Genomic DNA, 22,318 nt, shown 5'->3' on the forward strand with positions numbered 1-22,318 from the left:
GCCATTGCGTTCTGTGAGTTGCTAGCCGTGAAGCTAGGAATCGGGGGCGGCCCCTGTTGGCCGCCCGCAATCCACGCACTAATCCCCTGGATCAAGGTAGGCACAATGGCGGTGATCGTCGCTCCGAGTTGTTGTTGCACTTGCTCTTGGACAATCTCCGGAATCCGCACCACCTGTGCCCTGAGTTCTTGAACCTCGCGCGCCTAGCTTTCTGAGCTGGTCTTTTTCTCCTTTCGCCCACCAGTGTTATAGTATGACGACCATTTTGTCGACAAGCCTTTGCCGGCCACACGACCAGCTGACGTCGGCTTACTGAGCTTATCCTTGTTCTTCATTACATTCAACGCCCTATTTAGAGTGGTGTCCCAAGGGTTGCTCTTAGTCGACCCCGCTGAGTTGTGAGTAAGCGGAACCATTCTTTTTTTGTTCTTCTCCAGATTCTGGCCGGTAGGAATTTGCCTCTTCTTTTTCCAACTGATATGGCCGATAGGAATTTGCCTATGATTTTTCCAACTGTGATCCGAAATCCGGATTGGAAAATAGCGTATCACGATCAGTGGCACAGGGCACTGGTTGACTTGAGCAAAAACTCAGGTCGCCTGAAAGGGCATGCTACTGCTTTCAGTCGCCTGCGGAAGGAATGTGAACCATTTAGAAATTTGGCTTCATTAATTAGAATGCAACCATATGGAGCTAATTACGCGGGGGTGTATTCCTTACCAGAACAAGCTCAAGCGCCCTGGTCTTCAGATCCGTGGTAAGCTCCTTTGTTTTCGGGTCCTTCTTGTACCGGGCCCTGACAAAGTTCCTGGTCTGCTTGTCACCGTATTTATCGAAGAGGGGCGGTAGGCCTTGCTCGGCACGGTCCGCCTCCTCCTTGTCCCATATAGGCTCCGCCACTCTGTAACCGCCGGGACCGAGTGTGTGTTCCCCTAAGTTCAGCTCCCTCATTTCTTTCCCCCACTTACTTGATTCGGAGCTTGCGGTGCTCGAGCAATTGATCTTAAAGTCGTTGTACTCATCTTCGGTGATCGAAGGATTTTTCTCCTTGATCTTCGCATAACTCTCACCTTTCTCGATCATTCTCTTCACATTGCTTTTCCAAGTAGACAGGGCCGTGCTCATCTTCGTGAGGGCAGCATTGTTCACTTTATTCCCTTTGAGGCTTGTGTTTTTAAATTCAGCGGGGAACTTTTATCGTTCGTGCAGCTTCGTGAAGAGGAGGTTGCGCAAATTCCCTCGGTCAGGATGCCTGAGGTTCTCGGTGTTGATCGAGACGGTGCTCCGGAGAATGCACCCGAGCTGAAGCGAGTACCCCTTGACTATTCGTTCGGGCGCCGTTGGATTCCCGTTGGAGTCCACTTCAGTAACTTCCTCCTTGAGGGTGCGGAGCACGGTCGGGCGCCGGTCCTTCCGTTGCCTCTTCGGTTGGCTGCCATCTGTGCATGCGCCGCCATCATCAGTGGTGGCATCCTCGGCAGCACCATCAGTGGTGGCATCAGTGGGGTCATCCTCGGTGGTACCATCAGTGGTCTCCGGATCGGTGGGGAAGGCGGCGTCCTCATACAAGTGAGGTTGTTCCTCCATCTCCTGGGACAGCTCCCAGAATTTCTTGCCGCCCGAACCCCCGGCCTCATCGTTGTTGGCCATGTTTCTCTATAAATAGGAACAAAGTTTGGTCAAAAAGTTGGTTATTGTCAAGGAACAAGATCTCTAAGTTGACCAAATAACCTATTTCTCGAGGAATGTCGCCAAAAAGTTGGTTATTGTCAAGGAACAATTGAGAGATGTTTGTGATATTGCCTAGGTGTTTTGGGATAGAACCTGTTAGTGTGTTGTTGCTAAGGTCCAGGTCCACGTTCTCAGGGTAACCTAGTTCTTGAGGGGTGTGTCTAGAAAGTTGGTTGCTGCAAAGATACAAGGTTGTGAGTTTGGTCAAATTGCCTATGATGTTTGTGATATTGCCTTGGATCTTGAAGGCACTGTTGCATGATGCAGTGGTACAGCCAGCATGGGACCTCATCTTTGCAGGCTAATTTTCTAGATTGTAACACTGGGATTTGTGCACAAGCTAAGCTAGCTAAGACAGTAGCTTCCTTGCAACCCACAAAAGACAAAGGAAAAGGGGTGAAAAGGGGGAGATGGTTAGCTTTGATGAGCAGGCAACATCTTCCTAACCCCCTTCTTCTTGTCTCCTCTCACTATCTCTCTCACACACATGGCAAGCAAGGGTGTCTGAGTGTGTGAAAAAAATACTAAACTAATCCAACCACTAAAGCAAATTAATTTTTATTTCGGTTGAGAATCGGGCACCTTCTAGGTCAAGAAAATTGGGCATGACCTTTGCTAATTTTCTTGACCTTGGAGTGCCCCATTTCTCAACCGAAACGGAAATTAATCAACGTTTCAGGAGAAAGGGGTCATTTTAGAAGATCACAAGTAGCAGCAGCATCACTTGACAAAATCACAACTAGCAGCAGCAACTCGCAGATAGCAGCAGCAGCATCACTTGACAAGTTTCAGACCACATAAATAGCACAAGTGACATGAAAATTCACTTGTAGTGTACTAATAGCACAAGTGACATGAAAATTCCTTTTACTGTCAATAAAAATGTTTTACATATCCTGCAGACAAGTGCAACCACCGGTAGAGGAGTTTCAGCTGTTTCTTTGAACATTTTACTGTCATGACTTACTGAACCTTTTACATATGCACAGGTTTTAGCTAATTTGAACATTTCACAAGGAATGCCATCACTTACTGAGTGATTTGAGTGAAATGCACTTGCAACCAAAAGGCCGAAAGGCAGGCCGGTTTGCTCTTCTATGAAAATGGCACACCTTTTCATGGCATATTGTACGAAAGACATAACTATGGGGGTTTTACATATCTGTTTCTTTGAACATTTTACTGTCAATAAAAATGATGTACTGCTGCTTTCAGTTAATTCAAATTAGCTAAAACCTTTTACTGTCAAATAGTGCTAATGTTTACTCTATGAAATAAACTACTTCTCCTCCTTTCAGTTGATACATGTTTGCTTTTGCAATGCTATTGATTTTTTCCCTTTCTCTTTTACAGAAGGCCACAGGACAACAAATGCATTATTCCTTCTATTTGTTTGCTCTTTCCTACATCTTACTTCAGTATAGTAAATCGTGTGTAATCTGTTTTTGCCAGTGTAACAAGAAACTACCCGGTGGTGTTGACACCCCTCTTCTCGTTGCTATAACTGCTCCCTCACTGAAATGTGTCAAGCTCCTGGTGGAGGTATCGTGCCTGCAGTATTCATTTTTGTTGTGTTAGGCCTTGGAAAGTTAGAATTACTTAAGCAAATTTTTGCTCAATGCTATATTTTTCGACACTAAAGTAGGTTTGGCCTTCTTTGATGGTGTTTACTGTTTGAGCTACCTTTGAGACATTTTTGTGGCCGCTCTACACTAAGGTTTAACACAAGAAAACACCATGTCTAATCGGCAATGAACCTAACAGCCCATAGAGAGTTCCTCTACAAACCGATTTGTAATAGATAGTATTTTTTGGCAGGCTGGTGCAGATGTCAATGGTGGTCTTGTAGCCCCTTTGGTTGTTGCTCCTGAGATGAAAGGTTTAACTGCATGCTTGAAACTGTTACTGGAAGCTGGTGCTGACCGTGTGTAAGATTTCTGTACCTCTATGCCATGGCATGCCAATTGCTTGAACATCCAACTGATGTTAACAGTTTATTTAGAGCTGGTGCTCTCGCAAACAGGCCCATGAATTAGTGGAGCTGGGTATCCATAGTTCTAAGAATTCAAGGAGCTGGAATTGGGGGTGTTTCGGTGTGCATTTTGTTTGTTAAGCTTAAATCATCTTATACCAACTATGGGAAGCACATAATACCAATGCTTACAGAAAAGAAATCTATGTGCTCAACAAAACTTAGGCATTGATCCTATAACTCATCGTGCCAGAGAGAGAGAGGGGGGGGTCTGACCTGCTGCTGTGCGTCCGAGGCATGGTGCGTGGGAGGTTTGCCGGTGATGGATGTCGCCTGCCTGCCGGTGACGGATGCCGCCTGCCTAGATGCAAATGGGGGTTGAGTGAGTCACAGTAGGCCAGGGGAAGGTACATGAATGGAGAGAGACAGAGAGAGAGGCTTACTGACCTGCTGCTGTCCGGCGGCGGCTGGTCCAGATCCAGGAGCCTCTGTGGCCGTGGTGAGAGGGCGAGGTGGAGGTGAAGAGCGGGATGGGGCGCGGGGAGGATGCCGGGGAGTTGGGCGCGGGGAGGATGTCGGGGCGGCGGGGCGGGGTCGAGGCGGCGTCGGGGCGGCGGGGCAGCGTCGAGGCGGCGTCGGGGCGGCGGGGCAGCGGCGTCGGGAGAGGAGAGGGGAAGGGGATCGAGGGCGAGGGCGAGGGAGAGAGAGGAGATAGGGAGGGGCCGGGGAGGGAGGGGAATATGGATGGGGCCGGGCACAATACTAATGGCGCACCACCCCTCGGTGCGCCATAAGTATATCCATACTAATGGCGCACCCCACCGTGGTGCGCCATTAGTATTTTTTTTTTGATTTCTGCTCGAGCCAACAGGTTATCTTCCACCTGACCTGATCCACACCAAGTTCCCTCTACTAGCTCGACTGGTCAGCAGCCAGTTCTCACACCAGGAGGTCCTGGGTTCGATTCCCAGGCTCCACAATTTTTTTATCCATTTAAAATGTTGTTTGATACTTATTTGTGTTTAAATATGTTCAAACTTGTTTAAATCATAATAGTAATATTTTTTTATAAGACAGTAATAATATTTTAAAAATTACATCAAACAGTAATGCCGGTGGAGCGGGGGAGGGTGCGCGGGGTGCGGGGGGTCGGCGGCGGCGGTTGAGTAGGGGAGGGGTGCGGGGGGTCGGCGGCGGCGGCCGGTGGACCGGGGGGTGCTCGGCGGCGAGGGGGACCGGATCTGGCGAGGTGGGATAGCGATCGAGATGGAGGGGGATCGAGATCGAGTGTCCATGAAATTTAAAAATATTCATGATAGTTCAAAAAGTGCCCATGAAATACAATCGAGAAATGAAGGCTACGATTTAAATACAATCGATCTTAGCTAGCTATCTGTTCACAATCTTCTTGCCCTTCTTTTTCGCAAATGGAGTTCTTCTGTGGAACGGACGTCCTTTAGGTAGGGTGGTCCTGCTTCTTCTTGTGGTGTATGCTGCTACTTCATCGTCGTCGTCATGTTCGATCCTCGGGTCGCCATACTTGTCGAAGTCTTGCTCATTGGCTACTCCATCCATTCCGATGATCTTTCTTTTGCCTCTCCTCACGACAACACGACTGGGCTTTGACGGGTCGGTAATGAAGAAGCATTGGTCCACTTGGGAAGCCAGTACCCATGGCTCATTTTTCGCGGTGACGTTTGCGCCCGCGGTCTTGGATTTGGCTTCGGGTATAACCATGGTGGTGAAATACCGGTCTTCTTTTAGGACGCTCTTGTCCCATCTGACACGGAACATCGGGACCTTCTCTCCAGCGTAGCTCAGCTCCCAGATCTCCTCGATCCTTCCGTAGTATATGTCCTTGTCGTTACTGGTGTAGGATTCCATCGTTACCCCGGAGTTCTGATAACCATCGCTCTTCATGTCCTTGGCCTCGGTGTAGAATGTGTAGCCGTTGATATCGTACGCCTCATAGGTCATCAGGTTGTGCTCGGCGCCCTGTGACAAGGCGAATATGAGTTGTTCTTCCGCGAAAGAATCCTCATGTAAAGGGTACGACAGAAGCTTCTGCTTGAACCAACGCGTGAAACATGAGTTGTGCTCTTTGAGTATATCTCCGTTCGTCCTCTGTTGGCCTCGGTCATTGTACGTCTTCTTAATAAAGGTTTTGTGTTGTACCACCCAAGGATCGACCACGTCTATGTGTTGTAGCGCGACTAGGTTTGCTCTTTCAAAGTCGGCGAGTCGACCCTCGAAGTCGACATGCATTTCGCGACGACCCTCACGGTGACCCCATCCAGCGAGCCTACCGAGGTGCCTGTTGACGGGCAGACCAACGGGGTTCTCGATGCCTAGATAATTCGTGCAGTAGGAGATGCACTCTTCGGTCAGAAAGCCCCTGGCTATGCTTCCCTCTGGACGTGACATGTTGCGAACGTATCCTTTGATGACACCATTCATCCTTTCGAACGGCATCATGCTGTGCAGGAACGTCGGCCCGAGTTGGATGATATCGTCCACGATATGGACCAGCAGATGCACCATAACGTCGAAGAATGCGGGCTGGAAGTACATCTCAAGCTCGCATAGTATCACCACGATCTCTTCCTGTAGCCTTCTGAGTTGCCTCACAACAACAGACTTCCGAGAGATGACGTCGAAAAAGTTGCATAGGCCAAATAGAGTTTCACGGACGTGTGCGTCCATGATCCCACGGATTGCAACTGGAAGTATCTGCGTCATCAGCACGTGACAGTCGTGAGACTTCATCCCGCTGAACTTCAGCTTCGCTGGGTCTAGGTATCTGCTTATCTTCCCCGCGTAACCGTAAGGAAGTTTTACTCCTACGAGGCAGGTGAAAAACTGCTCGATCTCCTCCCGACTTAGAGTGAAGCACGCGGGAGGGTAGTCATTTCCGGTCTTCTTGGCCTTTTTTGCCTTTGTGACGACTTTCCGTGTCCTGCTTTGCCTCATCATCATATATAGCGTGAAGCTCCTGCCTGATGCCCATTGATTTCAAGTCTGCCCTTGCTTTCGGCCCATCTTTGGTCCTCTCTGGCATGTTGAGCAGGGTACCAAGCAGACTCTCGCACACGTTCTTCGTGATATGCATGACATCAAGGCTGTGAGGCACACGGTGGATCTTCTAGTACGACAAGTCCCAGAAAACAGACCTCGTTTTCCATACCTTCAGCAGCGGCTCTGGCGCCTTTCGCTTCTTTCCCGGCTCTGGCACCTTTTGCTTCTTTCCCGGCAGTGGGCAGTCTTTCCAATTTTTCAACAGCTCGTCTATTTCCTCGCCGCTCCTCGTACGCGGGCGTCCTCGGGGTTCGGTTTCACCATCAAACGGATCCTTGCGTTTTCTCCATGGGTCATCGTCACGAAGCCACCTTCGATGTCCCATGAACACGGTTTTCGAAGACCCGGGATCTCTATCTAGCTGGCGATACATTGTGTCATCCATGCACCTGACGCATCCAGAAAATCCGTGGACCACCTGCCCCGCGACATATCCGTAATCGAGATAGTCGTGCACCGTCGTGAGCAGCGCGGCTCTCATAGGGAAATATTCTTTCTCTGTGGCGTCCCACGTATTAGCTGGCGTTTTCCACAGCGTGTCAAGCTCCTCTTTCAGCAGCCCCAGATACAGATTGATGTCGTTCCCTGGTTGTTTCGGTCCTTCAATTAGCATACTCATGTGAATGTACTTCCTCTTCATGCACAACCAGGGGGGAAGGTTGTACATCCACACAAACACAGGCCATGTGCTATGTGTGCTTCTCTGGCTGCCAAACGGATTGACTCCATCGGTGCTCGCACCCAGCACGATGTTCCTTGGATCATTCCCAAATTCTGGGTCTTCGAAATTCAACGCTTGCCACTGGCTCGCATCCTTAGGGTGACTCAGCATCTTGTCTTTTTTTATCTATCTCTGGATCATTTGCGTCATCTTCTCGCTTTTTCTCCTCCCTATCCGCGTGCCAACGCAGGAGCTTTGCTACCTTAGGGTCCACGAAATACCGCTGCAGACGAGGAGTGATCGGAAAGTACCACACCACTTTTCGAGGAGCTTTCTTCCTCTTCTTGTATCGAGTGACGCCGCACACCGGACATATGGTAGACTCCACGTGCTCATCCCGATAAATGATGCAATTGTTCATGCACACATGGTATTTCACGTGCGGTAAATCCAGAGGACACACGATTTTCTTCGCCTCCTCCAAACTGGTCGGGCACTTGTTCCCCTCGGGAAGACGTTCGTGCCAGAATGACATGTTCTCGTCGAAGCATGCGTAGGTCATTTTGTGTTTTACCTTCATCTTCAGAGCCATGAGCGTTACTTTCAGGCGGGTATCCTCGGGCCTGCATCCTTCATACAATGGAGTAACCGCGTCTAACTCAAGTTGATCCATCTTGGCTTTCTCTCGGGCGGCAGCTCTTGCGTTATCCGTCTGCTTGAGAAGCAGCTCTTGAATATGAGGGTCCTGCACCCAGCCCATCGATGGTCCAGTGTCGTCTGCTCCGCCGGCATCATCATCTTCATGATCATGCCCGTCGACTTCTCCGGCATCTTCCTCATCATCATGTCCTGCATCTTCTACATGATGACTGTGTACAACATCACCGTCGTGATCATCTCCTCGGGATTCTTCGTCTTCTCGCCCGCCCGAACCGCGGTGGTTGTCTTGCTGCCCTTCCTCATTTCTTGCCCGGCCCCCATGGACGACTTCGTAGTCATCTTCATCACCTTGCCACCGATAGCCATCCATGAAACCACGCAAGAGCAGGTGGTCCCGCACCTGCCCGGATTCCGGGTCCGCAATAAGGCTCTTCAGCTTGCATCTTCGACACGGACATCTTATCTCCGTCTCGTTCTTTTGAAGCATCTCGGCCTTCGCGGACCTCAAAAACCTATTCACGATGCCTTCGGTCATCATGCGGACCATGGTCGCCTGCGGGGTAGAGCAAAACGATATTTTAGAACCAAGAAAAAATTGGCATGACTTTCCCTAAAAATAGGACCAAAAAGAATGCTTAATGCCAAAATTCTCGCCGAAACGGAAATGAATCAACATTCCGGCAAAATATTGGCAACTATCGAATTTCAAATACCGGTACACCTCCAAACACAAACACATATGCAACACCACAAACATATGCAACACCACGAACATACATAGATCTAGCTAGGCCATAAAAAGTGCATGTGCACATTGTTGTAGGGAGAACAACATAAATATAGCTTCCCCCCTTACTTACCTATCAAAACAAGGTAATTTAACCACTTAAATTGAATGAATCTATGATGGAAATGAGGTGAAAGAGGAGGCACCTGAGACAAGGAGGAGGTGGAGATAATGAAGTGGGGAGAAAGTGAGTGTGGGTAGGAGAGGCTGTCCAAAATATCTTGTTGCTGCCCACTTACTAATGGCGCACCAACTCTAAATGCGCCATTAGTAATCCAGGTTACTAATGGCGCACCTCCTGGTGCTGCGCCATTAGTAGTTTTGCAAAAAAATAATACTAATGGCGCACTGTCCCACAGTGCGCCATTACTAGTTTAAATTAGTAATGGCGCACGGTGAAACAGTGCGCCATTAGTAGTTTTGCAAAAACGTGAATAAAAAATATAATTAAAAAAACAACATTAGTGGCGCACTTTCCGGCTGGTGCGCCATTACTAACCAGTAATGGCGCACTGTATCTGGATGCGCCATTAGTATGTTTGGACAGGCGCACTAGTTAAATTTTTTTTTTTCATACTAATGGCGCACCCTGGGCCAGGTGCGCCATTAGTAGTTTCAACACTAATGGCGTATCAGTAGGTGGTGCGCCATTAGTATATACTAATGGCGCACCGCTTGTCTGGTGTGCCATTAGTATCAATCCCATCTATAGCCATTTTTCTAGTAGTGTTTTTTGCTGTGAGCAAGCTGAGTCAGTTTGTGTCAAAACCGGGAGATGATCATTGGCATGCGCTTGAGAGAGTTATGCGCTATTTGAAAGGCACCGCGAGCTATGGGATTCACTACACCGGGTATCCAAGGGTACCAGAGGATTATAGTGACTCAAACTGAATATCTGATGCTGATGAGATTAAGGCCACAAGTGGTTATGTTTTTACACTTGGTGGTGGCGCTGTTTCCTGGAAGTCTTGCAAGAAGACCATCTTAACGAGGTCAATATGGAAGCAGAACTCACAGCATTAGACACTGCCACTGTTGAAGCAGAGTGGCTTCGTGAACTCTTGATGGACTTACCTATGGTTGAAAAACCAATATCCCCTATCCTGATGAACTGTGATAATCAAACTGTGATCGTCAAGATAAACAGTTCTAAGGACAATATGAAGTCCTCAAGGCATGTGAAGAGGAGACTAAAATCTGTCAGAAAATTGAGGAACTCCGGAGTTATTACGTTGGATTATATCCAAACGTCGAAAAACTTGGCAGATCCCTTCACAAAGGGCCTATCACGTAATGTGATAGATAATGCATTGATGGAGATGGGTTTGAGACCCACCGCATGAGTTGTCCATAGTGGTAACCCACTCTATGTGATCGGAGATCCCGTTAAGTAGAAGTGGGAGACAAGCTGTTGGACAGCTGGGAGGAGAGTATCCCTATATTAATTATCCCACTCCGTGAAGATGCAATACTCTCCTGATCTGCATGGCAGGTTGATACTTATCTTAATGTGTTCCAAGTGGCTTATTCGGGTAAGCAGAGATGTTGTCCTGCAGAACATCTTCTGAGGAACACACCTATATGAATTTGACTGTTAACGTCGCAGTCTGTGAGAATTGGGTGTTCTCTAATAAATTCATGAAAGGCCCTGGAGTATGACGTATACGCTCCATCCGCGGGGAAGCCTTGCGGCAGCCCAATATCGGTCAAGAATTTGTGTGAAATTAGTTTCACAGAAAACTTGTAGTTCAAGGCATGGTCCACTATTCAAGTTGTGATCTAGTGTATCATAAATTTCTAAGTGGAAGTTCAACTTCACATTCTCCACTAAGCACCGATATATAAAACAATGTTTTGAAACTAAATGATGAGATGTGCCAATGAGACTTTATGGGGGATTGTTGGAATTTTGCTAGTAGGCCTTTGGCCCAAAGCCCAACTAAAATTCTGAAATTTTCTTGCCCCATTCATGCACACATGTGAGTGGAGTGAGTGAGGCTAAAGTTTAGTCCCACCCCGGAAGTTAAGAGAGAGTTGCACCTCTTTATAAGGTGAGCTCTTCTACCACTTGTATGAGCATGAGAAGAGGAGACCTACACGCGCACTCCTCCTCCTCGCTCGGCTCGTCACGACGCGCCGCGCCGCGCCGCGGGTTGCGGGATTGAGCCGAGCCGAGGACAGAGCTATGCACGTTGTCTATATTTTTGCTGCATGGGAAAATTAATGAGTCATTGATTAATAATTAACGGACGCGTTAATTACTGAACCGTTTACGATTCTTTTGGATCGTGACGACTCGGACGTGGGGTTTACTCCCACGACCTACCCGGCCCGCACTATATAGTCAGGCAGACGTCTACCCTAGCCGCCGCCGCTTCGTATGGTTTCTCACCACCGTTTCAGATCATTGCGCCGCCAAGCAAGTCTTCTCCATCCCTCCTTCCGGCGTGCACCGCGAGAAGGGACAGCAGGCCTCCGGAACCCCGCCTCTCGTGATCCTGTACGGGAGAGGGGTGATCAGGTTTTTGGGGAGCGCACTCGCGCGACTGCTGGCAGCGACGATTTCGCGAACGACGACTTCTTCCCCGACCTCGGCAACCTCGTCCTCGACGACATGAGCGACAACGTCAACGCCGGCGGTGCTGCACCCGCTGCACCGTATGTGATTCTATCATTCCTGTTCGAGATCGTGGTAGAATTCATGCTTCTAGTATGTGCCCTAGATGTGATATGTTCATCTGCTATGCTAGTTCGCATGATTAGTTTAATCTCTGCTGCTATGGTCATGATTTATCTTCTGTTTATTCGGATTAAATCTCATAGTAATTTGCTCATATTTCCAACATCATCTTCCTCTGTCTTTGCCCGAAGAAGCTAGCTAGAGAGTCCGTTTCGCTGCTACCTCTGCCACACATGTGAACTGACATTGAATTTTCTTAATTAGCTACTCCTTGCGTCCCAAAATATAGGAATACTTTTCAAGCTATGTTAGCTTGAAAAATGTGGGACGGAGGGAATAGTAAATTCTATGTAGAGGAATGGAAGTATAAGAATATACTAAATTCATGTACAAGTACATACTTCAGATAGCCTGGAATTCATGTACAAGTGTGTGCGTCGGTGACACGGTGTGCTGTTTTGAGCAAGCGAGAGAGAGAGCCGTGCGTGCTCGATCGATCTCTCCGTGCAGGTGCAGTCGTTGTGGCGAGGTGGATCGGCCCATCGATCGATCACTTGCCAGGGTTTAGGTGCAACGTCAATTTACAAGGTGCTAGGCCATGCGTGTGTGCGTGTGTGCTGGACTAGCTCGCTGCTGGTGCAACGTCAATCTCCAGCAGAGAAACAAGAGAATCGTCGCCCGCATGAATCATCATCAGTGACAGCAACTTCATGTGAACTGTACTTGCTGGCTCGTTAATTCCGCACCAACATTTGTCTCGATCGTAGGGCTGTGCCAATGACCTAATGTGCATTGTGTGGCTAGTGTCTTTTTCTACCTGCCGTTGGGCATCAAAACTCTCTCTGCTCCCGTGTTCGTTTCTGCCGTCTGTAGTCCAGTCACACTGTACGTATCAAAGTAGTATGATGGATGGATCAACAGCTAAGCACGTTAGCAAGCAGCCGATCAACATTTATTTCTCTCTCTAGGGCTGTAGGTGTGTAGTGGACTCCGAGTTGGTTGCATCTTGCATGTCGTTACAAAACAAAAGATAGCAAGCTTGATGGGAGTTGGGTTCTTCTAGCTACTCTTCTTTGTGTGTGTGTGTGTGTGGATGTGGGAGATCAGATCGATGCACAGCGGCCGTGCTCAAAGCCTAGCCATATGGTCTAGTACTCTTGTACTTTGGGGCGGTTAGAACGTCCAGAGCACCTTTCAGACGTGACATGCAACTAGAAAGCACGGTTAGTAGAGCGACCCATGCAGCCAACTTCACGGAGCTCAGGGCCTCGTCGAACGGTCACCGGACAGGCACGTCGCGGAGGGCCCCTACGTGCGTAGCGGACTACACAGAGAAATGTAGGGAAGCAGCGCATATATATACGCTACAGTAGAAAGTATTGTACGCTAGTCTAGAGCCAGTGCGTACGTAGAGACAAGTTCCCAACCACCGCTCCACGGAACATACATATCGAAGCGAATCGGCGTTTTGCATGGCATGGCATGCATCGAACCGATAACGACATGAGTTCAGATCAGATGATATGTACGTGGCCGGAATAGTACTCCGTCCGAAAATATTTGTCATTAAAATAAATAAAAAGAGATGTATTTTAATTTTAGATATATCTTTTTTGTTTATTTTGATGACAAGTATTTTTAGGCGGAGGAAGTACTATACACCGGTGCGGTCAGACGGGAGACCATTGCGTTCAAAAACCGATAGGTAATATTCTAAAGTAGTTTTATGGAAAATGTGTTGAACCCACAGATATGTACAACGGTTGATAGAAAAGTTTTATCTTAAGCCCGTCAAGTAATTTTGTGTACAATAGTTGATATTTTAGTTCTTTTTTTTTTGAAAAGGTCTTATCTCTGTTAACTAGGTAACCCTAAATATGGGATGAAAGATGTTGCTAAGGGCATCTCCAAGCTGACCCACAAATTTACTCCGGCATCTGTCTACGGACCGGGGCGGACCAGTCCGCGGATACTGATGCGTGATGCCAGAGGCCGCCATACAATGTTCCCCGCATACATTTCAACCACATTTTGAATTAATCGGACGAAATTCATGAAAACACGGAAAATTTCATTCATGTTCGGCAATTATTTAGATAAAAAGGTTGATATTTCGACCGTTTAACAGAAAAATTAGATATAAAAAACCTGAACTGTATACCTTAGGACCATCTCATATGCGTGACCGCCCTGCCCTGTCGCACCGCTGCCACCATCCGTGCCGTCGTCGCCGTCGTCATGGTGGTCCCTCCATCAGCGGAACGGCACCGGAGGGCCGCAGCAGCCTTGTGCGGCGGCTATCTACCGCTCGTAGAGGAGCCGCTCCGCCTCCCGTTGCGTGGAGGGCCACTGCGACCACTGCCGACATAGCCTTCGAAGCCCTAGCGACGGCCTTGCCGCGACAGGCATTGGCGGGGCAGTCGCAAAGCGACCACTTCTTGTCGATCTTCGCGAACTCACTGTTAAGGCGGCGGCGGCGCCTGGCGGCCGTCCCCACGGTGGTGACGGAGCAGCCCCGCTTGCTCCGACACGTCCGCGTCCCGGTGCGATCTTCCCGCCGATGTTGAGCTGCTCCTCCGCCCGCTGGTGCTCCTGGAGGAACTGGACGTTGTAGGTGGCGTCGGCTTGCGCCTCCTGGAACTGATCCTCCCGTACCATGTCCATGTAATGGGCATGGGACTCGCCGATGGTCACGGTGGAATGCACCGGCGAGGGTGGCACTAGCTTGTCTTTGGCCACGTCCTCCTTTGGGACGTCGTCGGCCTGTCAGCCGACAGCAATGGCAGCCAGCTCCTTCTTCTGCTCCGGCGACAGTCCGTCCCAGAGAGTTTTGGAGCACAAGGAGGCCATGATGGGAGTGGTGTGGAAGAGGATGAATGCGGCTATGGCCGAGACTGCAGTTTATATAGTGGGCGAATGACAATGGTTGACGATAGAGGGATGGACGGGTGGTATCGATGTAGATTCCTCGGCAACCGCGTGTCATTAATGTGGGTGGCAGACGGGCGGACGGATGGCCATGGTGTCATTTGAACGCGGAGCAGTCGCATGCGCCACGAAGCGGCGCGGGCGGTGCTCTCTCAGGTGGCGCGCCGCTTTAATGCCGACGCCAGTGAGAGGTCGCGTCCTCTCTCGCTGGGCATGAATGAGGCACTGACGTTCTAGAGCAGCACTAACAGTTTAGGGCGGGAAGCGCACGTGGGCAAGGAAGGGGTTTGGATGGGCCAGAACAGTCAGACGCGGGCGTGACAGTGGTTCAGACGCAATGCCCCCTAGTTTGTCTTCAGTTTACGGGAGAAATAGCATCCGGACCACTCGGCGAACGGATACAGGCCCGTGTTGAATGACATAATACGTCCGGACCATGCGGTCCGAAAATATGCGTGCGGTTTGAGGGTTGACGTTGGAGATGTTCTAAAAAATCATCTCTTAATGAAAAGAGGCAAACTTTTCTTATGATTTCTCTCTCCTCCATCTCAATATTTGTCTATCGTGTAGTATAATTCACTGTGCTCTTAATTTTAGAGCCTCCCATGCACGTGAGTGCCGGAATAACTCGCTGCTGGTGCAACGTCCATCTCCAGCAGAGAAAGAAGAGAATCATCGCCCGCATGAATCATGATCACTGACAGGAACTGCATGTGAACTGTACTTGCTGGCTCGTTAATTCCGCGTCAATCTCCTACCAACATTTGTCGCGTAGGTTTGTGCTAACTAATGACCTAATGTGCATTGTGTAGGTAGTGTCTTCTTCTATGTGCCGTTGGGCATCAAAACTCTCTCTGCTCCCGTGTTCGTTTCTGCCGTCTGCAGTCCAGTCACACTGTGAGTATCAAAATAGTATGATGGATGGATCAACAGCTAGCTAAGCCAGTTAGCTTCCGTTTCGTAAAAAGAACAGCAGCGGGGAGTTCACGCGTGTATGCATGCACGCCTCGATCACATATTTATTTCTCTCTCTATCCGATATCTCTTTCTCATATCATCAACGCATGAAAAGAAAGTGTGAGAAACTTCAGCAAGCTGCTCGTGATCGAGTGTCCATCAACAGAAAGCAGGTTTGTCACTTTGGTTACTGGCCACTCGATCCATCTGCAGGGCTGTAGGAGTGTAGTGGACTCCGTGTTGTCCATCTTGCATGTCGTTACAAAAGACTACAGCTAGCTTGATGGGAATTGGGTTCTTCTAGCTACTCTTCTTTGTGTGTCTGTGTGTGTGTGTGTGTGTGTGTGTAGATCATATCGATGCACGGCCAGCATGACCGTCTTTTAAAGCCTAGCCATATGGTCTAGTGCTCTAGTACTTTGGGGGCGGTTACAGAACTTCCAGAACATCTTTCATACGTGAAATGCAACTAGAAAGCATTGTTAGGGCGACCGATGCAGCAACCTTCACGGATCTTGGGGCTGCATCGAACCGTCACCGGACAGCCACGTCGCGAAGGGCCCCTACGTGTGTAGTGGACGCCACATAGAGATGCGGGGAAGCGCATAAGGGCATGTACAACGCCGGTGCTTAGGCCGAGCGCTAGGATCAAATTCCTAGCCGTTAGGTGTGATTCCCGGCCAAGTTAAGGAAATTAGCTAGCGTCGATGCCAGGAAAGTCCTCGGACACTCCGGCCTTTTCATCGCAGGATTAGCCAATCTCTCTGTTCTTTTCTAACTGGCCTAGCGCCTGCTAGCGTTGTAGGAATGGACTCTAATGCGGGCGCTATAAAGAAAAATATTTTATTTAATTTTTGGTGGGCTGAGAATTCCACTATCCCTCTAACCATACAATCACAGGTTGGTTCGCCATCCACATTGATCTTGATAGATTTTGGTTTAGGTTTCTTCCATTTAGGCTCGATTGCAGTGTTACTTTGAAAAGATGCCTTCTTAAAATTATTAGCAATGGCCAGGACAGAAAACGTCCACCTATCTGGTGGAGGGTGAGATTCATTATGTTTATTTCTCCGCCTAATCCACCATAGGTAACAGCTGTTAGAAGATACTGTATAGAGATAGGAAAGCTGTTTAACTTTGTATCTCTTTCTATCTCTTCGTCTGTTTTATCTCTTCCAACCTCCTGTAACAATCTCGGTCGATCTTCTCTCGATCGGTACTTGTAAGCCACGGCATACATATATATATATATACATACATACATACATATATCATATATATATATATACATACTACATACATATAACACCCGCGGCCCGAGCAAAGGTTCTAACGCTTCCATAAACCTTTTTCCTCGACAGATTGGATAGAGATCCCATCTAGCTACCAGGCGACCGCAGCCATGTCCACCACCTCCGCATCCATGACGCCCAGCACCATGGGTGCGCTCACCACCTCATCCTCCTCCACGTTTGCGTCATCATCCACCTCCAACCCCACCACCTCCTTCCTCGGATCGCCGCCGCAAGAGAAGCTGACTAGGGGCAACTTCCTGCTCTGGAAGGCCATCGTCCTACCACAGATCAAGGGCGCGCAGATGGAGCATCATCTCGACGCGAAGAGTCCGGCACCGCTGGCCACCCTCACCATCACCAAGGACGGCAAAGAAGAACAGGTACTGAACTTTGCGAGATCCCTCTGGTTTGCACAGCAGCAACAACTCCAAGGCTACTTGATGGGGTCCCTCTCCCGCGACATTCTTGCCCAAGTCGCCACGCTGCAGACGTCAGCTGAAGTCTGGCGCGCCATCCACGACATGTTTGCTGCCCAGAGCCAAGCACAAGCTATCAATACCCGCATCGAGCTTACGAATCTTCAAAAAGGTAACATGACTATGGCCGAATATCTTGGAAAGATTAAGAGCCTCACAGATGAAGTTGCCTGCACCGCTGCCGCGCTCTCCGATCCGGAGATCGTGTCCAAGATCTTGGCCGGGCTGGACATGGACTACAATCCAGTAGTCTCGGCCCTTGCAGCTCGGGTGGAGCCGATCACTGTCCAGGAGCTATATAGCCAGCTCCTGAGCTTCGATGCCCGCCTCAGCCTCCTTCATGGCGCCATCTTCCGTCAATCCTCCGCCAACGCCGTCTCGCGTGGCCGCTGCCGTGGGCGCAGTCACCACGCGCAATGCGGCGGTGGGCGCGGGCGCGGCAACTCCCAGGATAGCGGCTACACCAACAACTACAACAACGCTGGAGGCGGCAACTACAACACCTCTGGCAACAGATCAGGGGATGGTGGCTTCAACAACAACTCTAGCCGCCGCCCCTCCTCTTCCTCTCGTGGTCTCCCTCGCTGCCAACTCTGCAAGAAGGCTGGCCACGAGGTTATGGACTGCTGGCACCGCTTCGATGAGGACTACGTTCCCGATGCTAAACATGTTGCTGCAGCCATGCATGAGCAAGGAGGAGATGGCGTGTGGTATGTTGATTCCGGCGCCACGGATCATGTTACAAGTAAGCTAGAGCAGCTCGCTCTCCGTGAAAAATATCACGACAATGATCAGATTCACACCGCAAGCGGCGGAGGTATGGATATCCAACACATTGGCCAAGCTTTTATTAATTCACCTCTGCTTAAACGTGATCTAGTTCTGAAAGATGTTCTTCATGTCCCTCAAGCAGACAAAAACCTTGCTTCTATGTCTCGTTTAGCCACTGATAATAATGTCTTCTTTGAAACTCACCCTCGTTACTTTTTTATAAAGGATCGGGCAACAAGGGAACTTCTACGCCACGGTAGATGCATTAGAGGCCTCTACCCCATCACATCCGGAGCACTTAGTCGCAAGCGTCGTCAGGTCTACTCCGTCATCAAGCCCTCCTTGGCAAGGTGGCATCAACGATTAGGACATCCTTCTTCCGTCATTGTTAAGCAAGTTACCAATAAAGGCAATCTTTCTTTGTCTCCTAGTCCTCTTAGTGATTCAGTTTGTGAAGCATGTCAATGTGCCAAGAGTCACCAACTTCCCTATCCTAGGTCAAGTAGTGTTTCTCATGCTCCTTTAGATCTTATTTTCAATGATGTATGGGGCCATGCCCATGATTCTTTTGGACGAAAAAAATATTATGTCAGTTTCATTGATGATTATAGCAAGTTTACTTGGATTTATTTACTCAAGTATAAATCTGAAGTTTTCTCCATATTCCAAGAGTTTCAAAAACTTGTTGAAAGACACTTTGCCAGAAAAATTTTAACAGTCCAAAGTGACTGGGGAGGGGAGTATGAGAAGCTCAACTCTTTCTTTCGTAGTATTGGTATTGCACACCATGTATCTTGTCCTCATGCTCATCAACAGAATGGCTCTGCAGAGAGAAAACATCGTCATATTGTTGAAGTTGGTCTGTCTTTACTTGCTCATGCTTCTATGCCTCTCAAATATTGGGATGAAGCTTTCATCACTGCCACATATCTTATTAATCGTTTTCCTAGCAAAGTCATAGCCAATTCTACTCCTTTGGAACGTCTCTATAATCAAAAACCAGATTACAATTCTCTCAAAACTTTTGGGTGTGCATGCTACCCCAATCTTCGTCCTTACAATCGTCATAAACTTGAGTTTTGTTCCACTCAATGTGTTTTTCTTGGCTATAGTAATCTTCACAAAGGCTACAAGTGTCTAGAAGTTGCTACTGGACGTATCTATATTTCCCGAGCTGTTGTTTTTGATGAAAATCTCTTTCCATTTGCCAAGCTTCACCCAAACGCAGGAGCCCTTCTCCGTACTGAAATAGCTCTTCTTCCAGATCACGGGGGTGAATTAAATAATGCTGACCTTGTGAAAAATTCCAAAGAAAATTGTGATTCTGCAGATTTTGGCTGTCATTTTATGTGTACAGATCAGGACGAGACATGCACGGGATCCCATGTTGATCCTGCTGGCAGCGGCACTGGATCCCAAGCCGATCCTCGCGCCAGCGCATCTGTCCCTAGTGGCGCATGATCCCAGGAGGATCGCTCTCCTCTACATGCGACTTGTGCGTGAGTGGCCGACCAGGTGGACCCCGCCTGTCCCGATGCGCGGCTGGACGAGGCCGCCAGCCCAGGCGTGGGTGCCGACGCACGCATGGCCGACAGCCCCCATCGGGTGGAGCCCGCTAGTCCAGGCGCGGGCGAGCGCTTATCACTGCGCGGCGCAGGCGAGCGCGCGCCTATCACCAAGCGCCACTTGTTCGCAGGATGACGTGACGGGTGCGGCTGGCGACAGGGAGACAACCGAGGCGTCAGGCACAGCAGCCGGTGCAGAATCTTCCTTGGATCCGGTGCTGGGATCTTCTGTGGATCATTCTGCCCCTACATCAGCAGCTCGTTTTGTGGCTCCTCGTTGTCACACCAGGTCAAAGTCAGGTATCGTAAAAAATAAAGAGTATACTGATGGTACGATTAGGTATGACAGAGGCAAACGTGCTTTTCTTAGTACTGTTGGTGAACCAAATAATTTGCATGATGCTCTAGTACATAAAGATTGGAAGGAGACTATGGATAAAGAATATGATGCACTCATGAAAAATAGAACTTGGCACTTAGTACCCTCAAGGCAAGGTAGCAATGTTATAGACTGCAAATGGGTATATAAGATAAAAAGAAAATCTGATGGAAGTATAGACAGATACAAGGCTAGATTAGTTGCCAAAGGTTTTAAGCAGAGATTTGGTATTGATTATGAATATGCTTTTAGTCCTGTTGTTAAGGCAGCTACTATTCGACTTGTATTGTCTATTGCTGTTTCCAGAGGATGGAGTTTACGGCAGCTACATGTTCAGAACGCGTTTCTTCATGGTGTTCTTGAGGAAGAAGTGTTCATGCGGCAGCCACCTGGATATGAGAATCAAAGCACACCACATTATGTTTGTAAGTTGGATAAAGCTTTGTATGGTTTGAAACAGGCCCCAAGAGCCTGGTACTCAAGGTTGAGCATGCAGTTGCAACAACTTGGATTTACACCATCTAAAGCTGATACTTCATTGTTCTTTTATCATAAAGACAAGATCACTATATTTGTACTTGTTTATGTTGATGATATAATTGCTCCAGTTCAGAGGCCACCACTTGTTTGCTTAAAGATCTAAAATTGGAATTTGCTCTCAAGGATTTGGGTGATCTTCACTACTTTCTTGGCATAGAGGTCAACCGAGTCAAAGATGGTATTCTTCTTACGCAGGAGAAGTACACTGCTGATATACTCAAGAGAGTAGGACTGCACAATTGCAAACCTGTGAGTACACCAATTTCAACTTCTGAAAAACTTACAGTTGAGAGTGAAGAAGCACTTGGATCAGAGGATGCAACAAATTATAGAAGTGTTGTGGGTGCTTTACAATATCTGACTCTTACACGTCCTGATATTTCTTACTCTGTGAATAAGGTATGTCAATATTTACATGCACCTAGAACAACTCACTGGACTGCAGTTAAGAGGATTTTAAGGTATCTTAAGTTTTCTGAAGGACTTGGACTTCAGATTACCAAGTCTCCATCTCTACTTGTTACTGCTTATTCTGATGCAGACTGGGCAGGGTGTGCCGATGATAGAAGGTCTACAGGTGGTTTTGCTGTGTTTTTGGGAACTAATCTCGTATCATGCAGTGCAAGAAAACAGGCTACTGTCTCAAGGTCAAGTACAGAGGCTGAGTATAAAGCTTTGGCAAATGCTACAACAGAAGTAATGTGGATACAGACATTGCTCTATGAACTTGGAATCAAGGCTCCACAAGCTGCTCGATTATGGTGTGATAATATTGGAGCAACCTATCTTTCAGCTAATCCTGTTTTCCATGCATGCACCAAACGTATTGAAATTGATTTTCACTTTGTCAGAAAAAGAGTAGCTCGAAAGCTACTTGATATTCGGTTTATACCTACTGGGGATCAACTTGCTGATGGCTTCACAAAACCTCTCACTATGAGGAGGTTGGATGAGTTCAAGTACAATCTTAACCTTGCGCAAGTTCCTAAGGTTTAGATTGAGGGGGAGTGTTAGAAGATATTGTATAGAGATAGGAAAGCTGTTTAACTTTGTATCTCTTTCTATCTCTTCTTCTGTTTTATCTCTTCCAACCTATTGTAACAATCCCGATCGATCTTCTCTCGATCGGTACTTGTAAGCCACGGCATACAACATATATATATAAACCGCGGCTCAAGCAAAGGGTTCAACGCTTCCATCAACCTTTTACAACAGCATCCAACGGTGATGATATGCTTCACGTCAGGTCTTGGACAGAGACCTGACGGTGTCGCTGCCTGAAACAATACGTGTTCGAAAACCACTAATCCGGACCGGTCCACATTGCACGCCAACGAAATAATTTTTGATATACCCAGCCTATTCCAGAGCTATCTTGCGTTTGCATGCCATTTGTCTGAATTGCATGCTACTCTACGAGTGCGAAGTTATGGTGTCGGAGCACCACGGAGGACATTTAGCAAAAAAATAATTAAAAACCATATTTACAAGTAAAAAAGTCAAAAAAAAAATCTGGAAACTTGTGTATCCACTACGGATCCAAGGAATTTGGGTTTAGAAAAAAATGTAATTTTTAAACTGTACATAAAAGTCCGGCCCAACAACAAAAAGGGGCCCATTTAAAAGTACATATTTGTCTTCTTTTTTGTACATCATACGTGAAAGTAAGATGTTATGAAATTTTGCACATAAATGTTATAGATGTGTATGTGTGTTTACAAAATAATTCATTTTTTTGTGCTGTGGAAATGGTTTTTTTTTTTTTTGTAAACGGGCACCATTGGTAATTTTCTGCTACTCTTCTGGATTTCGGAAAGTTGTGATTTCAGACAAGGATGGAG

Source organism: Triticum urartu, chromosome 3 (assembly GCF_003073215.2).
Source record: "Triticum urartu cultivar G1812 chromosome 3, Tu2.1, whole genome shotgun sequence".
NCBI classification, from domain to species: Eukaryota; Viridiplantae; Streptophyta; class Magnoliopsida; order Poales; family Poaceae; genus Triticum; species Triticum urartu.